Below are 17,243 nucleotides of genomic sequence, written 5' to 3' on the forward strand. Positions count from 1 at the left end.
CGTCTCGCGTTGTGTGTGTAGATCCGTGCATTGTGTGCAGTGTTGTGCGTGTAAAGCCTTGCGTTGCATGCAGTGTTGTGTGTGTAGACCCCTATGGGCTCCCAATTCTCCCCCACCATCGCCAATCTGGTGATGAGTTAGTGGGAGGAATTTTTTATTTTTTCAGACAATAACCCATTTTGTGGCCACATGGGGCGCTATAACAGATATATCGATGACATTGGGATAATTTGGCAGGATGTTCCAAGTAGTGAACCAATAATAATAATAATAATCTTTATTTGTATAGTGCCAACTTATTCCGCAGCGCTTTCAGGCATGGATAAATGCAAACAATACAACAATTACAATGTGAGGTACATTGGGTTAGACACAAATGGGTTGGGGGTGGTACAGGAGGTGCAGGGGGTGGGGAACACAGGCAATAGGAAATATTATGTACAGATCATTTATCAGTAGGCAAACAGGGTGGGGCACCATAGGGAGGGGCGAGGGACTAGGTCAGGAGATTTGGTATGCTTCCCTGAAGAGGTGCGTCTTTAAGGCACGTCTGAAATTTCGCGCATCGGGAATTGTCCGGATGCCTTGGGGTAGAGCGTTCCAGAGGATGGGTGCTGCTCTGGTGAAGTCCTGGAGGCGAGCATGAGAGGTTCGTATTACAGGGGTGTTTAGTCTGAGGGTGTTAGCCAATGAAACAGAGATACCTCTTCTAGATTTACTGCTTAGGGGTAATGCCACACATTTACAGTCAATACGGCTGTGTACAGAAAACTCACCTCTGCCAATACTATCCTGCCCGCATCCAGCTCTCATCCCAGGCACTCCATAAGATTTCAGTACACACAAAAACATGATATGCCAAAGGCTGCAGGAAAGGGGATACAATAAAAACATCCTAAAAAAAGGAGAACAAAAAGAGCGCGCGGAGCTCCTCAACAATACTAATCACTAGGCTCAATTTAAAAGAATTATGAATTAACGTTTCCTAAGGCCTACAGCAGAAATGTTCAGGAAATGTAAAAAATATTTTTCCGATATTTGCCGATTCTCCAACAAGATAACACGATAAAAAAGGAGTATCATGTGTAGCGAGAAAAGATAAGAACATAGGCAATATGCTATCCTCTAGTTTATTTCAATCCGCTTCGAATAAACAGCTGCAATGCCTAGAACTAGAGATGAGCGAGCGTACTCGGCCATGCCCCTTTTTCGCCCGAGCGCCGCAATTTTCGAATACTTCCGTACTTGGGCGAAAAGATTCGGGGGGCGCCATGGGTGAGTGGGGGGTTGCAGCGGGGAGTGGGGGGGGGAGGGAGAGAGAGAGCGCTCCCCCTGTTCCCCGCTGCTACCCCCCGCTCCGCCACGCCTCCCCCCGGCGCCCCCCGAATCTTTTCACCCGAGTACGGAAGTACTCGAAAATCGCGGCGCTCGGGCAAGTAATTACTCGAAACGAGTAGGTTCGCTCATCTCTACCTAGAACATAAAGGCACATTTGGCTGTAATAAAACAAGATGCGGAACATGCAGAAAAACACAAAAAACGTGCAGCTTCAGCAATAGCAGTAACTCGAAATATTTCTCTATCAACCAATTTATTCATTGCGGCAGCGTCAACGTGGTCTACATTATTGCATGCAGTAATATGTAGGCTGTACCACCCGTAAGCTCAGAAGCAGAAGCGCGGAAATTCTACGATATACTAAAAATACTGACCAGGGACGTTCGGGTGCTGCAAGAGAAACACAATAAAAATATACACACAGTGATACCTTGGGTTAAGAGTGCCTCAGCTTACAAGCTTTTTGACTTGAGAGCAGGCTCTCTCCCGAATTTTTGTTCTGATTTAAGAGCAAAAACTTAGGTTAAGAGCCTTGCTCTAAATGAGACCTCCGCTGCTGCTGGTGGCCCTATTGAAAGCAATAGCCTGCCGGCAACCCCTGCAGTGATTTTCGGGGAAGGGCTTTAAATATAAGCCCTTCCCTGAAAATCTTCCTTAGCTGTAGTAAAAAATATATATAATCACCTGTCCGCTGCTGCCGGGGCTCAGGTGCGTCTAGCCGCCGCTTGTTCTCCCTGCATTTTTAATCCCCACCTGCTGAAAAGCTTCAGAGCAGTGCAGGGAGAAACAGTGGTGGCTAGACGCGCCTGAGCCACGGCAGACAGGTGAGCATATATTTTTTTACTCCAGCTAGGGATGATTTTCAGGGAAGGGCTTATATTTAAAGGCCTTCCCCGAAAATCACAGCGAGGGTGCCTGCGTCCTATTGCTTTCAATGGGGCAGCAACATCACCATTGAAATTAGTGGGAGAGCTTCGCAATCTGGAACGGATTGATGGCTTTTCCGTTCATTTCAATGGGGAAAATTGATTTGACTTACAAGTGTTTTGGGTTAAGAGCTCCGTCACGGAACAAATTAAACTCTTAACCCAAGGCACCGCTGTACATCGTTATATTATGGTATTGAAGTAGTACAAAAAGGCAGAAAATTGAAAGTAAGTCTAATGCAAATATATAAACAGGAGGCGTTCTGGATATTGAAACTAGACACCAGTTTCCCCAGAGGTCTCAGTTACAGATCTGACCTTTTGTACATTTAATAACTATTAATAAATATATATACAAGAAAGGATACTTTCTATTATCAGGATAAATTTTAATTTTTTAATATGCTATTTAATTTATTTTCTATATCTACTTTTCACATATTTATATATTGCCATTATCTTCAATGAATGAAATAGAAATTTTGTATACTCCTGTATATACCTTTATTATAACTCTAGGCTTTAAGATCTCACTGGATAAACATATAATAATTAATATTTGATATTAAATGAACATTATTAATGAATATATATATATTTATTCATTACCTCATAATCTATAATTATTTATATTAGAATAACAAATCAATTTGAGAATAACAGTCAAGGAAAGAAAAAAAGGATTTTTTGATAGTAATGTGTCTGCCTTCATAGATACTTGCCACATACATGCAAGTATCTTATACCAGGGGTGAAGGCGTTAATAAATCAGTTGTTTCTTATGGTTTTAATTATGTTTTAATTACCTCTTACTTATAAGGCCGCCTGCAGACGGGCGGGTCGGATCCGGCGGCGAGGATTCCCGCCGCAGGACCCAACCCGAGCTCCTGCAGGGACCAGCGCGTACTCACCCGCGGCTCCGGCTGTTTGATGTGCCAGCTTTCATGCGCAGACCGGAGCCGGCGGCGGGTGAGTGCCGTTTCTGAAATATGACGTGCCGAGGATTGTTTGCCACGCGAGATTTCGCGCGGCCAAACCGCGGCCGTCATATTTCAGAAACGGCACTCACCCGCCGCCGGCTCCGGTCTGCGCATGAAAGCTGGCACATCAAACAGCCGGAGCCGCGGGTGAGTACGCGCTGGTCCCTGCAGGAGCTCGGGTTGGGTCCCGCGGCGGGAATCCTCGCCGCCGCGTTTGTTAACGCAATCCTACGCAGGCTTCCAGTGGCGGAAATTCTGTGGGAAATCTCGCCGCGAAATTTCCGCTCGTGTGCAGAAGCCCTAAAGAAGTATTGTTTTGTATTGAATTTAGGGGAACAAGGTCTACTGTTGACTGAAATGCGTACTCTCTATCTGATTTTAGGTTACGACACTGAATAAATAAAGGCGTTAATCTTCATACACAAGCAGCAACTTTGTTTCTTGAACATATCTGTTTTGTGTTTAACCTTGTGTGTAGTGTTGTGTATAGAGCCTCATGTTGTGCGTAGTATTGTATGTGTGTGGGCATGTTTGTGTGTGTAGAACCTCGAGTTGTGTGTGTAGAGCATTGCAATGTGTGCAGTGTTGTGTGTACAGCTACGCGTTGTGTGTAGTGTTGTGCGTGTGTAGATCCTTGCATTGTGTGTAGTGTTGTGAGTGTAAAGCCTTGCGTTGTGTGTAGTGTTTTGTGTGTAGAGCCTCAAGTTGTGTGTAGTGTTGAGTGTGTAGAGCCACGTGTTGTGTGTGTGTAGAGCCTTGCATTGTGTGCAGTGTTGTGAGTGTAGAGCCACGCGTTATGTGTAGTGTTGTGTGTGTGGAGCCTCGCATTACATATAGTGTTGTGTGTGTGTAGAGCCTTAAGTTGTGAGTAGTGTCGTGTAGAGCCTCGAGTTGTGTGTAGTATTGTGAGTTTTGTGTAGAGCCTCACGTTGCCTGTGTAGGGGCTAGCGTTGCATGTGTAGCATTGTGTGTTGTGTTTGTGTTGAGCCTCGTGTTGTGTTTGTTTAGTGGCTTGCATTGTGTGTAGTGTTGTGAGTGTAAATCCTTGCATTACATGTAGTGTTGTGTGTGTAGAACCTCGAGTTGTGTGTAGTGTTGTGTGTGTAGAGCCTTGCATCGTGTGTTTTATTGTTTTGTGTGTAGAACCTCGAGTTGTGTGTAGTGTTGTGTGTGTGTGCAGAGCCTTGAGTTGTGTGTACAGCTTCAAGTTGTGAGTAGTGTTGTGTGTGTGTAGAGCCTCGTGTTGTGTGTAGTGTTGAGTGTGTGTAGAGCCTCGTGTTGTGAGTAGTGTTGAGTGTGTGTAGAGCCTCGTGTTGTGTGTAGTGTTGAGTGTGTAGCGCCCCATGTTGCGTGTGTAGAGCCTTGCGTTGCATGTGTAGAGCCAGGCGTTGAGTGTGTATAGAGCCTTGCATATAGTGTTGTGCGGGTAGAGCCTTGAGTTGTGTCTTGTGTTTTGTGTGTGTGTGAAGATCTTTGAGTTGTGTATAGTGTCATGTGTAGCGCCTCGAGTGATGTGTAGTGTTGTGTGTGTGTGTGTAGAGCCTCGAGTTGTGTGTACAGCCTCAAGTTGTGAGTAGTGTTGTGTGTGTGTAGAGCCTCGTGTTGTATGTGCCATGCGTTGTGTTTTATATTTGTGTAGAACCTTAAGTTGTGTGTAGTGTTGTGTGTGTAGAGCTTCAATTTGTGTGTTGTGTGGAGAGCTTGGAGTTGTGTGTAGTGTTGTGTGTGTACAGCCATGTGTTGAGTGTGTGTAGCCTCGCGTTACGTTTGTAGAGCCTTGCATTGGGAGCAGTGCTATGTGTGTGGAGCCTCGTGTTGTGTGCATATAGCCACGCGTTGTGTGTACTGTTGTTAGTCTGGAGCCTTACTTTGCCCGTTTACAGTCTCGTGTTGCATGTGTAGAGCCTTGCATTGTGTGCAGTGTTGTGTGTAGAGCGACACCTTGTGTTTTGTGTGTGGAGCCCCGTGTTATGTGTGTAGAGCCACGCGTTGTGTGTAGTCTGTGTGTGTGTGGAACCTTGCATTGTGTGTAGTGTTGTGTGTGTAGCGCCTTGTATTGCGTGTCGTGTTGTGTGTGTAGAGCCTTGAATTGTGGTCAGTATTGTGTGTCTAAAGCCACGCGTTGCGTGTTGTATTGTGTGTGTGTAGAACCTTGCATGGTGTGTAGTCTTGTGAGTGTGTGTAGAACCTTGCGTTGTATAGAGTGTTGTGTGTGTAGAGCCTCGATTTGTGTGTAGTGTTGTGTGTTTGTGTATAACCTCGAATTGTGTGCAGTGTTGTGTGTGTAGAGCCTTGAGTTTTGTGTAATATTGTGTGTGTAGAGCCTCGATTTCTGTGTAGTACCTTGAGTTGTGTGTAGTACTGTGTGTGTGTGTATGTAGAGCCTTGAGTTGTGTGTAGTGTTGTGTATGTGGAGCCTAGTGTTGTGAGTGTAGAGCCGGCTTTGTGTGTAGTGTTTTGTGTGTGTGTGTGTGTGTGTGTAGAACCTTGCATTGTGTGTAGTGTAAATCCTTGCAATGCATGCTGTGTTGTGTGTGTAGAGTGTTGCGTTTAATGTCGTGTTTGTGTGTGTGTGGAGCCTCGTGTTGTGTGTAGAGTTGTGTGTGCAGAGCCTCGCGTTGTGTGTGTATTTGTGAAGAACCTCGAGTTCTGTTTGTAGAGGCTCGAGTTGTGTGTAGTGTTGTCTGGGCGTGTGTAGAGCCTTGAGTTGTGTATGTGTTAAGCCTCTAGTTGTGTGTAATGTCGTGTGTCTAGAGCCTCGAGTTAAGTGTAGTGTTGCATGTGTAGAACCTTGCGTATGTAGAGCCTTGCATTGTGTGTAGTGTTGTGAGTGTAAAGCCTTGCGTTGCATGTAGTATTGCGTATCTAGAGCCTCGCACTGCATGTAGTGTTGTGTGTGTAGAGCAACGCGTTGTGTGTAGTGTTGTGTGCGTAGAGCCTCACATTGCGTGTGTAGAGCCAAGCGTTGTGTGTGTGTAGAACCTTGCATTGTGTGTAGTCTTGTGAGTGTGTGTAGAACCTTGCGTTGTATATAGTGTTGAGAGTGTAGAGCCTTGCGTTGCATGTGTAGAGCCTCATGTTGTGTGTGGGAGTATAACCTTGCAATGTGTGTAGTGTTGTGAGTGTAAAGCCTTGCGTTGCATGTAGTGTTGCGTGTGTAGAGCCATGTGTTATGTGTAGTGTTGTGTGTGTGGAGCCTCAAGTTGTGTGCAGCCTTGTGTGCGTTTGTGTAGAACCTAGCATTGTGTGTAGAGCCTCGAGTTGTGTGTAGTGTTGCGTCTGTAGAGCTTTGAGTTGCGTGTGCAGAGCCTCGTGTTGTGTGTGTGTAGAACCTTGCATTGTGTGTAGTGTTGTGTGTGTAGAGCCTCGCGCTGCATGTAGTGTTGTGTGTGTAGAGCAACGCGTTGTGTGTAGTGTTGTGTGCGTAGAGCCTCGCATTGCGTGTGTAGAGCCAAGCGTTGTGTGTGTGTAGAACCTTGCATTGTGTGTAGTCTTGTGAGTGTGTGTAGAACCTTGCGTTGTATAGAGTGTTGTGTGTGTAGAGCCTCGATTTGTGTGTAGTGTTGTGTGTTTGTGTATAACCTCGAATTGTGTGCAGTGTTGTGTGTGTAGAGCCTTGAGTTTTGTGTAATATTGTGTGTGTAGAGCCTCGATTTCTGTGTAGTACCTTGAGTTGTGTGTAGTACTGTGTGTGTGTGTATGTAGAGCCTTGAGTTGTGTGTAGTGTTGTGTATGTGGAGCCTAGTGTTGTGAGTGTAGAGCCGGCTTTGTGTGTAGTGTTTTGTGTGTGTGTGTGTGTGTGTGTAGAACCTTGCATTGTGTGTAGTGTAAATCCTTGCAATGCATGCTGTGTTGTGTGTGTAGAGTGTTGCGTTTAATGTCGTGTTTGTGTGTGTGTGGAGCCTCGTGTTGTGTGTAGAGTTGTGTGTGCAGAGCCTCGCGTTGTGTGTGTATTTGTGAAGAACCTCGAGTTCTGTTTGTAGAGGCTCTAGTTGTGTGTAGTGTTGTCTGGGCGTGTGTAGAGCCTTGAGTTGTGTATGTGTTAAGCCTCTAGTTGTGTGTAATGTCGTGTGTCTAGAGCCTCGAGTTAAGTGTAGTGTTGCATGTGTAGAACCTTGCGTATGTAGAGCCTTGCATTGTGTGTAGTGTTGTGAGTGTAAAGCCTTGCGTTGCATGTAGTATTGCGTATCTAGAGCCTCGCACTGCATGTAGTGTTGTGTGTGTAGAGCAACGCGTTGTGTGTAGTGTTGTGTGCGTAGAGCCTCACATTGCGTGTGTAGAGCCAAGCGTTGTGTGTGTGTAGAACCTTGCATTGTGTGTAGTCTTGTGAGTGTGTGTAGAACCTTGCGTTGTATATAGTGTTGAGAGTGTAGAGCCTTGCGTTGCATGTGTAGAGCCTCATGTTGTGTGTGGGAGTATAACCTTGCAATGTGTGTAGTGTTGTGAGTGTAAAGCCTTGCGTTGCATGTAGTGTTGCGTGTGTAGAGCCATGTGTTATGTGTAGTGTTGTGTGTGTGGAGCCTCAAGTTGTGTGCAGCCTTGTGTGCGTTTGTGTAGAACCTAGCATTGTGTGTAGAGCCTCGAGTTGTGTGTAGTGTTGCGTCTGTAGAGCTTTGAGTTGCGTGTGCAGAGCCTCGTGTTGTGTGTGTGTAGAACCTTGCATTGTGTGTAGTGTTGTGTGTGTAGAGCCTCGCGCTGCATGTAGTGTTGTGTGTGTAGAGCAACGCGTTGTGTGTAGTGTTGTGTGCGTAGAGCCTCGCATTGCGTGTGTAGAGCCAAGCGTTGTGTGTGTGTAGAACCTTGCATTGTGTGTAGTCTTGTGAGTGTGTGTAGAACCTTGCGTTGTATATAGTGTTGAGAGTGTAGAGCCTTGCATTGCATGTGTAGAGCCTCATGTTGTGTGTGGGAGTATAACCTTGCAATGTGTGTAGTGTTGTGAGTGTAAAGCCTTGCGTTGCATGTGTAGAGCCTCATGTTGTGTGTGGGAGTATAACCTTGCAATGTGTGTAGTGTTGTGAGTGTAAAGCCTTGCATTGCATGTGTAGAGCCTCATGTTGTGTGTGGGAGTATAACCTTGCAATGTGTGTAGTGTTGTGAATGTAAAGCCTTGCGTTGCATGTAGTGTTGCATGTGTAGAGCCATGTGTTATGTGTAGTGTTGTGTGTGTGGAGCCTCAAGTTGTGTGCAGCCTTGTGTGCGTTTGTGTAGAACCTAGCATTGTGTGTAGAGCCTCGAGTTGTGTGCAGTGTTGTGTGTGTAGAGCCTCGAGTTGTGTGTAGTGTTGCGTCTGTAGAGCTTTGAGTTGCGTGTGCAGAGCCTCGTGTTGTGTGTGTGTAGAACCTTGCATTGTGTGTAGTGTTGTGAGTGTAAAGCCTTGCGTTGCATGTAGTGTTGCGTGTGTAGAGCCACGTGTTATGTGTAGTGTTGTGTGTGTGGAGCCTCAAGTTGTGTGCAGTGATGTGTTAGCCTTGTGTCTGTTTGTGTAGAACCTTGCATTGTGTGTAGTTGTGAGTGTAAAGCCTTACGTTGCATGTAGTGTTGTGTGTGTGTGTGTGTGTAGAGCCTCGCGTTCTGTGTAGTGTTGTTTGTATGTGTAGCCTCAAGTTGTGTGTAGAGCCTTGAGTTGTGTGTAGTGATGTCTGTGTGTGTGTAGAGCCTCAAGTTGTGTGTAGAACCTCAAAGTCTGTGTAGTGTTGAGTGTGTAGAGCCTCGTATTGTGTGTAGAACCTCATGGTCTGTATAGTGTTGAGTGTGTAGAGCCTCGCGTTGCATGTGTAGAGCCTCGTATTGTGTGTGGTGTTATGCGTGTAAAGCCTTGTGTTGCATGCAGTGTGTGTAGAGCCACACATTGTGTGTGTGTAGAGCCTTGCATTCTGTCCAGTGTTGTGTGTGTAGAGCCACGAGCTGCATGTAGTGTTGTGTGTGTAGAGCCTCGAGTTGTGTGTGTAGAGCCTTGCATTGTGCGCAGTGTTGTGTGTGTAGAGCCACACGTTGTGTGTAGTGTTGTGTGTGTGTCGAACCTTGCATCGTGTGTAGTGTTGTGAGTGTAAAGCCTTGTGTTGCATGTAGTGTTGTGTATGTAGAGCCTCACGTTTTGCGTAGTGTTGTGTGTGAAGAGCCACGCGTTATGTGTGGTGTTCTGTGTGTGTGTAGAGCCTCGAGTTGTGTGCAGTGTTGCGTCTGTAGAGCTTTGAGTTGCGTGTGCAGAGCCTCGTGTTGTGTGTGTGTAGAACCTTGCATTGTGTGTAGTGTTGTGAGCGTAAAGCCTTGCGTTGCATGTAGTGTTGTGTGTGTAGAGTGTTGTGTGTGTGTGTAGAGCCTCATGTTGTGTGGGTAGAGCCTCGCGTTCTGTGTAGTGTTGTTTATGTATGTAGCCTCGAGTTGTGTGTAGTGTTGTCTGTGTGTGTGTGTGTAGAGCCTCAAGTTGTGTGTAGAACCTCAAAGTCTGTGTAGTGTTGCGTGTGTAGAGCCTGAAGTTGTGTGTAAAACATCAAGGTCTTTGTAGTGTTGAGTGTGTAGAGCCTCGTATTGTGTGTGTTGTTGTGAGTGTAAAGCCTTGTGTTGCCCGTGCATGCAACGTTGCATGCATTGGGGGATCAATGCCCTTCATATTCTACAGTTAAGAACTGGGTTGCCAAATTTAAAATGGGCCACTTCAGCACCAATGATGAGGAACGTCCTGGACGACCGAGAGAGCTTGTTATTCCGGAGATCGTCGATGCTGTGCACAACCTCATACTGGAGAATCGGCCAATTTCAGCTAAAGGAATAGCAGACATCATGGGGATTTCTGGTGAACGTGTTTGTGTCATTATCCATGAACATTTAAACATGAAGAAGCCATCTGTAAAGTGGGTCCCCAAATGTTTGACAACAGATCAGAAAAGCATGCGAGTGAAAACCTCCTGGTCTTTTTGTCAGCGTTTCCAGACTGATGAGAACTTCCTGGATCGACTGGTCACTATGGATGAGACCTGGATTTATTTATATGACCCTGAAACCAAGGAGCAGTCAAAAGAGTGGAGGCACAGTGGTTCTCCTCGCCCAAAGAAGTTCAGCCACTAAGGTGATGGCGTCTGTGTTCTGGGATAAGGAGGGCGTGCTGCTAGTGGACGGCCTTCACAATGGTTCCACCATCAATGCAAGGTATTATATTGAACTTCTGGACCAATTGAAGGCAGCTCTGAAGGCCAAAAGGCGTGGCAAGCTGTCCAAAGGAATCTTGTTCCTGCAAGACAACACCTCCGCTCACACTGCACAAGCGACCACGGCAAAACTGGTGGAGCTAGGTTTCCAGCTGGTTGACCACCCACCTTATTCACCAGATCTCGCTCCCTCCGTCTATCATCTGTTTCCAAACCTGAAGAAACACCTCAAGGGGACCAAATTTCACCCCATTTCTGATGCCATGGCTGCTACGGATGACTGGTTTGAGGCACAACCAAAATCCTGCTTTTTGCAAGGCTTACAGAACTTGGAATACCGATGTAAGAAGTGTGTTGGCATCAGTGGAGAGTATGTGGAATAAATGTAAAGTTTCATCTTCCTATCTCGTTTCTTTCTGGGTAAAGCCAAAGACTTATCAGCAGCCCCTCGTATACAGTGCAATAACCGGCTCCAGCGCTGACAAGCACAGAAATCTTACACATCCAATATTTTTCATGGACACTAAAAAAGTGCCCTATCTTTACAGAATGTCCAGTAATTTCGGGAAGATTAGCAATCCTGGTGATGTGCAGGTGTTGAGACGTGTGTATGATGTGCAGGTGCTGAGACATGTGCATGATGTGCTGAGGCTTTTGTGGGATGTGCAGGTGGTGAGGCGTGTATGATGTGCTGGTGCTGAGGCTTTTGCATGATGTGCAGGCACTGGAGCCGTGTGCGTGATGTACAGGTGCTGTGCCATGTGTGTGATGTGCAGGTGCTGAGCCATGTGCATGATGTGCAGGTGACCGAGGCGTGTGCATAATGCGCATTTGCTTGAGGCATGTGTGTGACGTGCAGGCGCTAGAGGCATGTGTGTGACGTGCAGGTGCTAGAGGCATGTGTATGATGAGCAGGCGCTAGAGGTGTGTGCGTGATGTGTAGGTGCTCAGGCATGTGCATGAAGTGCAGGCGCTAGATGCGAGTGCATGAAGTGCAGGCGCTCGAGGCATGTACATTAAGTGCAGGTGCTAGCTGCGTGTGCATGATGTGCTGATGCTGAAGCTTGTGCGTGATGTTCAGGCGTGGAGCCGTGTGCGTAATGTGCAAATGGTGGAATGTGGTGTGTAAGCGGTGGATCTGTGTGCATGGAGTGCAGATAGAGCTGAGCTTGTGTAATGTTTCATCATTTTTTCCCAATAGAGATAAGCAACTGCTAAAGGAGTAGGAAAGGGACAGATGGGTGTCTGGATGCATTAATGGCAGTGATAGAGGAGTCTAGAGATGGGCAGGGGTTAAGGAAGGTGGGTAGTAGGTGTTATAGCGAGGCATGAGTGTCTGGCAGGGGCTCATTGTCCTTTTCTCATTGGTACAGAAGCAGAGGACTGATGTGCATCAAGTGAGTTGTGGCGCCCAACCACAATTCCACAAGCAGGTGAGTAGCGGTGGCATGTGTTGGCTGGAGGGTGACGCTGCCTCAGTACAGATCATAGATGATGGACAGAGAGTGATGTCGCCAATATGGGGATAATGCTTCACTGGTACAGGTCATGTAATAGCTGGAATGTGGCACTGCCACGGAGTGGTCATATGATGTCCAATGGGTGAAGTTGTCCCAACATGGGTCACAGGTGATGGTGGGTGGGTAATACTGCCCGATACAGGTCACTTCATGGCCAGATGATGACGCATCCCCAGTACAGATCATGTCATGACTTGTGGCATGAGGATGAGACTGCTGCGGTACAGGTCACATCTGTTGGCTGGAAAGTGATGATGACCCTGGTCAGATCATGTGACGGTCGGAGGATGACTTTTTCCGTCACATGATGGCCATAAGGGTGACTCTACCAAGATACAGATCGCATGTGATGGCTGGAGGGTGACACTTTCCTGGGACACATCATATGATGTCTGGAGAGTGACACTGCCAAGGTACAGATCACATAGAATCACAGAATAGTTAAGTTGGAAGGGACCTCCAGGGTCATCTGGTCCAACCCCCTGCTCAGTGCAGGATTCACTAAATCATCCCAGACAGATATTTGTCCAGCCTTTGTTTGAACACTTCCATTGAAGGAGAACTCACCACCTCCCGAGGTATCTTGTTCCACTCATTGATCACCCTTACTGTCAGAAAGTTTTCTAATCAGTGTCTCCACTCTTTCAGTTCCATCCCATTGCTTCTAGTCTTTTCTTGTGCAGATGAGAATAGGGCTGATCCCTCTGCACTGTGACAGCCCTTCAGATATTTGTAGACAGCTACTAAGTCTCCTCTCAGCCTTCTTTTTTGCAACCTAAACATTCCCAGATCCTTTAACCGTTCCTCATAGGACATGATTTGCAGACCGCTCACCATCTTGGTAAATCTTCTCTGAACTTGCTCCAGTTTGGTTTTTTTTAAAGTGGGGTGCCCAGAACTGGACACAGTATTCCAGATGAGGTCTGACTAATGTCCTATTTACACAACGATTATTGCATAAAATTCACTCAAAGGCAATCTTTTGAGCGATAATCATTTTGTGTATTTACACAGCAAGATGATCGCTCAAAATTTGCTCAAACGGCAGTTTGATTGACAGTTTTGAGTGATCACTTTGCGTTCCGAGCGGGGTATACGGTAGACAAGTGGGGCCGCTTGTCTTCTGTATACTCCTGCTGTCTTCACGTTATACAGCTGGAGTGCTGTGTTCTTCATTCTCCAGCTGTGTTCTCCGGGCAGGATACCAGCTGAAACAATAACATCAGCAATATCCGGCTCTAAACGCAGCGTGTGGCGCTGATAAGGCTCATCGTTCTCTTTTAGCTTACTGAAAGACAACGATGAACGACTCGATAACAAAACTGCACGATGTCCGTGCAGTTAGACCCAACGATTCTCGCTCAAAAGACGGCTTTGAGAAATTTTTGAGTGAGAATCGTTGGGTCTAAATGGGCCATAAGGAAGAGTAGAGGGTGATAATTATCTCATGTGATCTAGACTCTATGCTTCTCTTAATACATCCCAGAATTGTGTTTGCCTTTTTGGCTGCTGCATCACATTGTTGACTCATGTTCAGTCTATGATCTATTAGTATACCCAAGTCTTTTTCACATGTGCTGCTGCTTAGCCCAATTCTTTCCATTTGTAAGTGCTTATATCATGTTTGTTGCCCAGATGTAGGACTTTGCATTTCTCCTTGTTAAATACCATTCTGTTAGTCGCCGCCCACTGTTCAAGCTTTTCTAGATCTTTTAAAATACGCTCTCTCTCTCTTCCCTAGTGTTAGCTATCCCTCCTAGCTTTGTGTCGTTTTGATCAGTTTTCCATCAATTCCCTCCTCCAGATCATTTATAAAAATGTTGAGCAGCACTGGGCCTAGGACAGAGCCTTGATACATCGGTATCCAAATTGATACATTCTTCCACTTGGATGCGCAGCCATTTATGACCACTCTTCGAGTACGATCACTCGAATTCCCAGTTGTGAATTCACCTAACAGTTGCCTTGTCAATCCCTTATTTGGTCATTTTTTCAATAAGTATGGTATAAGATACTTTGTCAAATGCTTTACTAAAGTCAAGATATACTATATCCACTGCATTTCCCTTATCAACCCAATCGGTGATTCTGTCATAGAAGGAAATTAGATTAATCTGGCATGACTTATTTGTTACAAACCCATGCTGGCTCTGGTTAATTACTGCATTTTTATCCAAATACTTGCATACATGCTGTTTAATAATTTATTCAAAGATCTTTCCTAGGATAGAAGTCAGGCTCACAGGCCTGTAGTTTCCTGGATCCACTTTCTTCCCTTTTTTGAAGATAGGGACAACATTTGCCTTTTTCCATGTGATGGTCTGTGGGTGACACTGCCCCAGGACAGATCACATGTGATGGGCAGTGGGTGACGTTACCCCAGGAAAGATCACATGTGATGTCCGGTGGGTGGACAGATGAAGCGCGATGGCTGGAGGGTGATGCTGCCCCAGATCACATGCGATGGCCAGTGGGTGACTGTTTCCAAGGTGATGGCCAGAGGGTGATGCTGCCAAAATACAGATTACATGTGATGGCACGTGGGTGACATTGAGATACTGATCGCATTTGATGGCCGGATGGTTACACTTTTCCGAGTCAGATCGTTTGATGGCTGGAGTGTGATGCTGCCGAGATACAGATCACATGTGATGGCCGGTCGGTGATGCTGGCCCAGGACAGATCACATGATGGCTGGAGGGTGACGCTGCCCCAGGACATACATAGTAAGGCTGAAAGAAGACAAATGTCCATCTAGTTCAGCCTGTTTCCACCAACCCTTCTTGTTGATCCAGAGGAAGGCAAAAAAAACAATGAGGCAGAAGCCAATTTAGCCCATTTTGGGGGAAAAAAATTTCTTCCCGACTCCATAATAGCAGTCAGAATAATCGCTCTATAATAATAAGCCCTCTAGAAAGCCATCTAATCCTCTCTTAAACTCATTTATCGATTTAGCCATCACCACGTCCTCAGGCAGAGAGTTCCCCGGTCTCACTGCTCTTACAGTAAAGAACCCCCACTTATGTAGACGGAGAGGATGCCCTCTTGTTACCGTCACAGTCCTGGGTATAAACAGATCATGGTAGAGATCCTTGTATTGTCCCCTAATGTATTTATACGTAGTTATTTGGTTACCCCCTAATTGTTTCTTTTCCAGGGTGAGTAATCCCAATTGCTCAAACACTGCAACATCTTTCCTGAGCACCGGTGTCCAGAACTGTACACAGTTTTCGATGTGAGGCCTGACAAGTGCCTTATATAGTGGAAGAACAATGTCCTCTTCCCTCGCCCCTATACCTCTTTTAATGCACCCCAAGACGTTATTTGCTTTTGCAGCAGCTGACTGGCATTGATTACTCCAGTTAAGTCTCCAGTCCACTAGTATCCCCATCACTTTTCATTAACAGTACCCCATTTAGTGTATATTGGTAACATCCGTTTTTGCTGCCCATGTGCATAACCTTACATTTATCAACATTGAACTTCATTTGCCATTTTCTGCCGCCAGCTTATCTGGGTCCTTTTGCACTTGTATATTGTCCTCTGTTATATTAAAGGGGTTTACCAGGGAAATACTATTGATGACCTATCATCAGGATAGGCAAAAAGTTCATGGCAGCATACAATGTGACTAAAACATTATTTTATTCCTCCATAATGCAATAAAAAGGCGACATTCCCACCTGATATCGTTCTTTAGCAAGATTGATAAAGACCAATACCAGGTCAAAATGTCGCCTTTTTATTGGATTATGGAGGACTAAAGATTATGGATATCTTTTGGATCAAGGTGCAGATCCTCCTAGTGGCATTGCAACAGTCTCCTCACCCTGTTGGGTTACTTCACTGAAATAATTTTTTGCTGCTTATAAACCTTTCTATCTATCATCAGGATAGGTCATCAATAGTCAGCGCCTGGGGGCCTCCGCTCTGGAAACCCGACCGATTAGCTGAGCGGGAGCATGCTGTTAGCTCCACAAATACACAGAGGTCGGAGCAGAAGCCTCCGCGCCGAACTCTGTGTAGTGGCCGGCGCTTGTAACTGCAGACACAATTCTCAATTAAATCAACGGGAGCCGTGCCTGCAGTTACAAGTGCCGGCCACTGTACAGAGGTCGGCACAAAGGTTTCCGCTCTGACCTCTGTGTATTTGGAGAAGTCTCCGCGCCGACCTCCCATGTATGATTTTGTAGCATTTAAATATCAATATTTTACTGTGCAGTCCGTCTATCAGGTCATTGATAAATATATTGAACAGAGTCGGGCCTAATACTGAACCTTGTGGCACCCCACTAGCAATGGTGGCCCAATCAGAGTACAAACCATTTATTACCACACTCTGCTTTCTATCTCCGAGCCAGTTCCCTACCCAGCAGTCTCTCAGAAACCCCTTGAATATTTTTTCAACTATTGAAGTGAGACTTACTGGCCTGTAGTTACCAGGCTCTCTTTTAGACCCCTTTTTGTATATTGGAACCACATTTGCAATATGCCAATCCAGTGGTACAACCCCGGTCTCAATAGAGTCCCTAAATATAAGAAATAGTGGTCTATCTATCAAGTCACTTAGTTCCCTTAGAACCCTTGGGTGTATTTCATCTGGGCCCGGCGATTTGTCAATTATAATCTTTCTTTTAACTGACTTTGCAATTCCTCCTGCCCTAGGCAGGTGATATTTAGCGGGGGGTTCATTTTATTCCCCTGCATCTCATGTGACATTTCTTTTTCCTTCGTGAATACATTTGAGAAAAAACTACTTAATAGATTCGCCTTCCCCATCATCTTTTATGATTTCTCCTGCATTATTTGTTAAGGGGCTAGTTCTCTCAGTGCAAATCCTTTTACCGTTTATATAATTGAAGACTAGTTTAGGGCTATTTTTGATTCTTTGGCAATCAGTCTTTCTGCCTCCTCCTTTGCAGTTTTTATCTTTTCCTTACATAAGTTGTTTTTTTCCCTGTAAGTTTTTAGCACTTTTTCACTGCATTTTTGTTTTAATAATTTAAGCGCTTTTTTTCACTTATTGCCCCCCTAACAGTCTTGTTGAGCCACATTGGTTTCCTTCCACCGTACTTGTAGTTCTTTTTTTTTTTTTTATTGCTCACATAAGGTAATTTAGATGTTTTTAAACTTCCTCCATTTGTCGCCTGTACCATTATTTTTGAGGACATTGTCCAAATTAAGTGTTGACAAGAGTAATTCTGAGCTGATCAAATTTTGCATTACTAAAGTTTCGTTTTTTTGTCGCTCCCTGATAAGGCTTTCTATTAAATGTCAGCTGGAAATGAAGTATAATGTGGTCACTATTTTCCAAGTGTCTCTCAACCTGCACCC

This window comes from Eleutherodactylus coqui, chromosome 6 (genome assembly GCF_035609145.1).
Source record: "Eleutherodactylus coqui strain aEleCoq1 chromosome 6, aEleCoq1.hap1, whole genome shotgun sequence".
Taxonomy (NCBI): Eukaryota; Metazoa; Chordata; class Amphibia; order Anura; family Eleutherodactylidae; genus Eleutherodactylus; species Eleutherodactylus coqui.